This window comes from Schistocerca gregaria, unplaced genomic scaffold (assembly GCF_023897955.1).
Source record: "Schistocerca gregaria isolate iqSchGreg1 unplaced genomic scaffold, iqSchGreg1.2 ptg000649l, whole genome shotgun sequence".
Classification (NCBI taxonomy): domain Eukaryota; kingdom Metazoa; phylum Arthropoda; class Insecta; order Orthoptera; family Acrididae; genus Schistocerca; species Schistocerca gregaria.
The window spans coordinates 425,001-432,500 of record NW_026062034.1 but is presented as its reverse complement, the minus strand read 5'-3'; the positions used below and the strand labels follow the sequence as shown (position 1 = coordinate 432,500).

The window sequence follows — 7,500 nt, the reverse complement described above, 5'->3', positions numbered from 1 at the left end:
CTACTAGATGGTTCGATTAGTCTTTCGCCCCTATACCCAGCTCCGACGATCGATTTGCACGTCAGAATCGCTACGGACCTCCATCAGGGTTTCCCCTGACTTCGTCCTGGCCAGGCATAGTTCACCATCTTTCGGGTCCCAACGTGTACGCTCTAGGTGCGCCTCACCTCGCAATGAGGACGAGACGCCCCGGGAGTGCGGAGGCCGCCGCCCCGTGAAGGGCGGGGAAGCCCCATCCTCCCTCGGCCCGCGCAAGGCGAGACCTTCACTTTCATTACGCCTTTAGGTTTCGTACAGCCCAATGACTCGCGCACATGTTAGACTCCTTGGTCCGTGTTTCAAGACGGGTCGTGAAATTGTCCAAAGCTGAAGCGCCGCTGACGGGAGCGATTATTCCGCCCGAGAGCATCCCGAGCCAACAGCGGCGCGGGTCCGGGGCCGGGCCAGGTAGGTCCGTCATCCGGGAAGAACCGCGCGCGCTTGCCGGGAGCCCGAGCGCCCAAAGGGGCGAATCGACTCCTCCAGATATACCGCCGAGCAGCCAGCCAGGACACCGGGGCTCTGCCCAACAGACGCGAACCGAGGCCCGCGGAAGGACAGGCTGCGCACCCGGGCCGTAGGCCGGCACCCAGCGGGTCGCGACGTCCTACTAGGGGAGAAGTGCGGCCCACCGCACACCGGAACGGCCCCACCCCGCGGCGAGTGGAAAGGCAACCGGACACGACCCCGCCGCGGATTGCTCCGCGCGGGCGGCCGGCCCCATCTGCCGAGGGCGGGGGCCAGTGGCCGGATGGGCGTGAATCTCACCCGTTCGACCTTTCGGACTTCTCACGTTTACCCCAGAACGGTTTCACGTACTTTTGAACTCTCTCTTCAAAGTTCTTTTCAACTTTCCCTCACGGTACTTGTTCGCTATCGGTCTCGTGGTCATATTTAGTCTCAGATGGAGTTTACCACCCACTTGGAGCTGCACTCTCAAGCAACCCGACTCGAAGGAGAGGTCCCGCCGACGCTCGCACCGGCCGCTACGGGCCTGGCACCCTCTACGGGCCGTGGCCTCATTCAAGTTGGACTTGGGCTCGGCGCGAGGCGTCGGGGTAGTGGACCCTCCCAAACACCACATGCCACGACAGGCGGCAGCCTGCGGGGTTCGGTGCTGGACTCTTCCCTGTTCGCTCGCCGCTACTGGGGGAATCCTTGTTAGTTTCTTTTCCTCCGCTTAGTAATATGCTTAAATTCAGCGGGTAGTCTCGCCTGCTCTGAGGTCGTTGTACGAGGTGTCGCACGCCACACCGCCAGCCGGCTGTGCACGCTACCGAGAAAGTACCGGTATGCGAACCGCCAGGCGACGGGCGCGCATCGCACGTTTAAGGAGACGCGGCCTGCCACACAGGCGACCACGACACTCCCACGTCTCCGAAGCGGGACAAACGCCGCGCGCTTCAGTATACGTAGCCGACCCTCAGCCAGACGTGGCCCGGGAACGGAATCCATGGACCGCAATGTGCGTTCGAAACGTCGATGTTCATGTGTCCTGCAGTTCACATGTCGACGCGCAATTTGCTGCGTTCTTCATCGACCCACGAGCCGAGTGATCCACCGTCCTGGGTGATCTTTTCCTTTTCAGTCTCCCACTGTCTCTTTCAAGACAGTAGCATTTGCGGGACTGAGGCGTCTGACGGCCCCTGTTCCACTATTTTTTTGTGTCCAACGGCCTCACAGCCGATGGGCGTCGTACGGCTCCACACCGGAGCGGACAGGCACTCGGGCGAACGTCATTCAAAACCGGCGCCAGGCGCCAGGTACCGCAGGCCAGCCGCTCCAGAGCTTCAGCGCTCGTACCACACAACAACAACACTTCCGCTAGTTTTGAGAGGCACGCGTGGTTCCGCACGCGGCGCACGGCCACTGCCGTACAGGTAGCGTGTTGCGCGACACGACACGCACATCGAAAGACATGCAGTCTAGTCGGTAATGATCCTTCCGCAGGTTCACCTACGGAAACCTTGTTACGACTTTTACTTCCTCTAAATGATCAAGTTTGGTCATCTTTCCGGTAGCATCGGCAACGACAGAGTCGATGCCGCGTACCAGTCCGAAGACCTCACTAAATCATTCAATCGGTAGTAGCGACGGGCGGTGTGTACAAAGGGCAGGGACGTAATCAACGCGAGCTTATGACTCGCGCTTACTGGGAATTCCTCGTTCATGGGGAACAATTGCAAGCCCCAATCCCTAGCACGAAGGAGGTTCAGCGGGTTACCCCGACCTTTCGGCCTAGGAAGACACGCTGATTCCTTCAGTGTAGCGCGCGTGCGGCCCAGAACATCTAAGGGCATCACAGACCTGTTATTGCTCAATCTCGTGCGGCTAGAAGCCGCCTGTCCCTCTAAGAAGAAAAGTAATCGCTGACAGCACGAAGGATGTCACGCGACTAGTTAGCAGGCTAGAGTCTCGTTCGTTATCGGAATTAACCAGACAAATCGCTCCACCAACTAAGAACGGCCATGCACCACCACCCACCGAATCAAGAAAGAGCTATCAATCTGTCAATCCTTCCGGTGTCCGGGCCTGGTGAGGTTTCCCGTGTTGAGTCAAATTAAGCCGCAGGCTCCACTCCTGGTGGTGCCCTTCCGTCAATTCCTTTAAGTTTCAGCTTTGCAACCATACTTCCCCCGGAACCCAAAAGCTTTGGTTTCCCGGAGGCTGCCCGCCGAGTCATCGGAGGAACTGCGGCGGATCGCTGGCTGGCATCGTTTATGGTTAGAACTAGGGCGGTATCTGATCGCCTTCGAACCTCTAACTTTCGTTCTTGATTAATGAAAACATACTTGGCAAATGCTTTCGCTTCTGTTCGTCTTGCGACGATCCAAGAATTTCACCTCTAACGTCGCAATACGAATGCCCCCGCCTGTCCCTATTAATCATTACCTCGGGTTCCGAAAACCAACAAAATAGAACCGAGGTCCTATTCCATTATTCCATGCACACAGTATTCAGGCGGGCTTGCCTGCTTTAAGCACTCTAATTTGTTCAAAGTAAACGTGCCGGCCCACCGAGACACTCAACAAAGAGCACCCTGGTAGGATTTAAACGGGGTCCGCCTCGGGACGCGAAAGCACCCCTTCGGCTCGCCCCACCGGCAGGACGTCCCACGATACATGCCAGTTAAACACCGACGGGCGGTGAACCAACAGCGTGGGACACAAATCCAACTACGAGCTTTTTAACCGCAACAACTTTAATATACGCTATTGGAGCTGGAATTACCGCGGCTGCTGGCACCAGACTTGCCCTCCAATAGATACTCGTTAAAGGATTTAAAGTGTACTCATTCCGATTACGGGGCCTCGGATGAGTCCCGTATCGTTATTTTTCGTCACTACCTCCCCGTGCCGGGAGTGGGTAATTTGCGCGCCTGCTGCCTTCCTTGGATGTGGTAGCCGTTTCTCAGGCTCCCTCTCCGGAATCGAACCCTGATTCCCCGTTACCCGTTACAACCATGGTAGGCGCAGAACCTACCATCGACAGTTGATAAGGCAGACATTTGAAAGATGCGTCGCCGGTACGAGGACCGTGCGATCAGCCCAAAGTTATTCAGAGTCACCAAGGCAAACGGACCAGACAAGCCAATCCGATTGGTTTTGATCTAATAAAAGCGTCCCTTCCATCTCTGGTCGGGACTCTGTTTGCATGTATTAGCTCTAGAATTACCACAGTTATCCAAGTAACGTGGGTACGATCTAAGGAACCATAACTGATTTAATGAGCCATTCGCGGTTTCACCTTAATGCGGCTTGTACTGAGACATGCATGGCTTAATCTTTGAGACAAGCATATGACTACTGGCAGGATCAACCAGGGAGCTGCGTCAACTAGAGCTGAGCAGCCGGCCGCCCGGGAGTGTGTCCCGGGGGCCCGCGCGAACACGCAAGCGTCCGCTCAATTATTCTGCAAACAGGAGGAGGCCGAGCTCCCCTGCACGATACACCTCGAAACCCTCTCAGGTCCCGGCGGCGCGCAGCGCCGTCCTAGGTACTTGGTCGGTTTCGAGAGAGGCGCAATCGCCCGGAGTTAGGCGAGTAGACGGTTTTAGTGCGAACACCCTTGCTCCCAACTGAGCTTGCCGCTGCCGACAGAGGCCCGGGAGCGTGCTGTCGTGGCATTGCCGGCGGGAGACAACACGCGCCACCTATGGTGACCGGCAGCTCCAACGCCAGCGCCACACAAGGGCAAAGCCCCACTTGGGTGCAGAAGCGAACTCTCCCAGCACAGCGCACGCGCCAACACGTCCGCACAACTGCGATACAAACCACCTGCGAGAACCGCTGGGGCGACCGAGCAGCAGACGGCGTCGCGGCGCCGAGTGCCAGGCGGCGGCGCATCCTCAACGCACACAGTCCTCAATCAGACCAGCACACTGCAGATGTCCACCGCGCTTCGCACCGGGCTCGGCTGAACCAACTTTGGCCGCCAGGCGCCGCGTGCAGGGTGCGCCGCAGCGTAGCTGCACCGCCTGCCGGGCCCGTCGGCTGGCGCTCCTGCCACTCGGCGCCCCCCACCAGCCGCCTGTTGCGCGTGCGCCCACGCAGCGCGCGGCCAACACGCCGGGCGGCCCCCCTTCACCGGCCGGGAACAGTCCCACCAAGCCACCGCCGCGTATCGCTTCATACCCACATGGACCTAGTCACGTGTGTGGATGTGGCGGGTACCGCTGAAACAACCGGTTAATAGCTGTACCGATCGTCGCCATCACAGATTCACCTCCAGCGTGAACAACCGCTCAACAACGGATTTCCAGTTCATTTGCGTATCTTGGGCAGTAAACGTAGATGTCCACCTACATTTGCGAATTCAACAATTCTTGCATGCCAGGATGTCATGTGTCACGACACGCTACATCAGACCACATACACACTGCGACATGTGCAGAAGAGAACACGTGGAAGGTGGCCCGCGCACGTATGCGATGTCCCTTCCGCGATCCACTGTCAACCGGCATCTGCGGCATGTCCCAGATATGGAACGCGGTCCACCAGGGTAGCACTTTGTGTGAGGCAATACGACAAAGTCGGAATACACGCGTCACTACATCAGACGGCTCACGCTGACCTGACCTGACCTGACCTGACCTGACCTGACTCACCGCACCACCACCCCCAGCGACCCAGGGTGACATACAATGCGTTCGTACGTTCCTCCCACACGCCTCTACGGCGTACCACAGTGCAACCTAGCTGTTATTGGGAGACGAGACAAGTAGCATCGAGCACAACATATGGAAATTGAGATTCGACACCGTTGGGCACAGCCAGCGTACGGTCACACGTATCACACTACTTCACTCTGTACGTAACGACCGATGATCGGTACAGCGTGTGGGTTACGCGCACGACATCAGCGGACAATGGACACAGACCATACCACGACGTACACTGAGGGCGTCGACATCTGAATGCAACTGAACAGCTGCGAGGCTCATTTAACACTCAAACGCCAGACCGACCAGCTTGAGAGGACAGAGACACAAAGAGGGGGACAGAGGGGGGGGGGCGGCGATATAGTCCTATTGCAGTACAATTGACAGTGGATAGCGGGAATATGTGGAAAGTAAGCAACACTCGCAAGACATCTACATGAGGATAACAACGACACCAGAGATTCCGAGCAGTGAACTATGTTAGGCAAAGGGACAACGTGGGTTAGGTTAAGGGACAACGTGGGTTAGGTTAAGGGACAACGTGGGTTAGGTTAAGGGACAACGTGGGTTAGGTTAAGGGACAACGTGGGTTAGGTTAAGGGACAACGTGGGTTAGGTTAAGGGACAACGTGGGTTAGGTTAAGGGACAACGTGGGTTAGGTTAAGGGACAACGTGGGTTAGGTTAAGGGACAACGTGGGTTAGGTTAAGGGACAACTTGAGTTAGGTTAAGGGACAACTTGAGTTAGGTTAAGGGACAACTTGAGTTAGGTTAAGGGACAACTTGAGTTAGGTTAAGGGACAACTTGAGTTAGGTTAAGGGACAACTTGAGTTAGGTTAAGGGACAACTTGAGTTAGGTTAAGGGACAACTTGAGTTAGGTTAAGGGTCAACTTGAGTTAGGTTAAGGGACAACTTGAGTTAGGTTAAGGGACAACTTGAGTTAGGTTAAGGGTCAACTTGAGTTAGGTTAAGGGACAACTTGAGTTAGGTTAAGGGACAACTTGAGTTAGGTTAAGGGACAACTTGAGTTAGGTTAAGGGACAACTTGAGTTAGGTTAAGGGACAACTTGAGTTAGGTTAAGGGACAACTTGAGTTAGGTTAAGGGACAACTTGAGTTAGGTTAAGGGACAACTTGAGTTAGGTTAAGGGACAACTTGAGTTAGGTTAAGGGACAACTTGAGTTAGGTTAAGGGACAACTTGAGTTAGGTTAAGGGACAACTTGAGTTAGGTTAAGGGACAACTTGAGTTAGGTTAAGGGACAACTTGAGTTAGGTTAAGGGACAACTTGAGTTAGGTTAAGGGACAACTTGAGTTAGGTTAAGGGATAATGTGGTACAACCAGAGTTAGGTTAAGCGATAATGTGGTACAGCCACAGTTAGGTTAAGCGATAATGTGGTACAGCCACAGTTAGGTTAAGCGATAATGTGGTACAGCCACAGTTAGGTTAAGCGATAATGTGGTACAGCCACAGTTAGGTTAAGCGATAATGTGGTACAGCCACAGTTAGGTTAAGCGATAATGTGGTACAGCCACAGTTAGGTTAAGCGATAATGTGGTACAGCCACAGTTAGGTTAAGCGATAATGTGGTACAGCCACAGTTAGGTTAAGCGATAATGTGGTACAGCCACAGTTAGGTTAAGCGATAATGTGGTACAGCCACAGTTAGGTTAAGCGATAATGTGGTACAGCCACAGTTAGGTTAAGCGATAATGTGGTACAGCCACAGTTAGGTTAAGCGATAATGTGGTACAGCCACAGTTAGGTTAAGCGATAATGTGGTACAGCCACAGTTAGGTTAAGCGATAAAGTTGGTTACATTTGGTATTGTGTGGGAAGGGGGCAGAGAGAGGGGGGGGGGTGGATAGTGGTGGCAGTACGCGGATGCCTGAGTCACCGTCAGATACGTCACGTCGGTTCGATGCTTGTAGCAAGAGGCTGGCGGGTCTGTGTCTCTCACTTCTGCAATTTTTCATGTGGTATAACACGAGGGCGGGGGGTGATATTTGGTGCCCCTCTGTGTAGGATGTGTGTTGGTTTATCTGAGCAATGGTAGTTGTCGGAGGAGTGGGGTATTGTGCTTTTATAGGTGGACCTACTGCTCTGGTTATCATAGTGTCGACGGTGCAATGTCGCAGAGAGGATGCACTCGACATTGTCGCATTCCAGATGTTTACGTATTGTGTGTCTCCGTTGCAGGCCGAGAGTGGTGCATGTTCGAGTGTCTGGCTGACGTGCGATTCACGTTGTGTGCCCAGTCTTACAGCACGTATAGGGACATTCGCATAAATCATCTA

The 7,500-nt window shown here is 54.7% G+C and overlaps 3 non-coding genes across 3 annotated transcripts in view; all 3 read right to left on the bottom strand.

Annotated features, from left to right (window-relative positions):
* The window catches only part of LOC126317936 (large subunit ribosomal RNA), a 4,222-nt gene extending 2,954 nt beyond the window's left edge, over positions 1–1,268 (bottom strand). The window contains exon 1 of the ribosomal RNA XR_007557040.1: positions 1–1,268. This exon is cut by the window's left edge and continues 2,954 nt beyond it. This is a non-coding gene — a ribosomal RNA (large subunit ribosomal RNA).
* Positions 1,269–1,456: 188 nt separating this feature from the next.
* On the bottom strand, positions 1,457–1,611 carry LOC126317996 (5.8S ribosomal RNA). The gene has a single exon (XR_007557087.1). It is a non-coding gene; the product is annotated as a 5.8S ribosomal RNA (ribosomal RNA).
* A 361-nt stretch (positions 1,612–1,972) lies between these two features.
* Positions 1,973–3,865, bottom strand: LOC126317856 (small subunit ribosomal RNA). Its single transcript, XR_007556967.1, has one exon. It is a non-coding gene; the product is annotated as a small subunit ribosomal RNA (ribosomal RNA).
* Between the last annotated feature and the right edge of the window lie 3,635 nt (positions 3,866–7,500).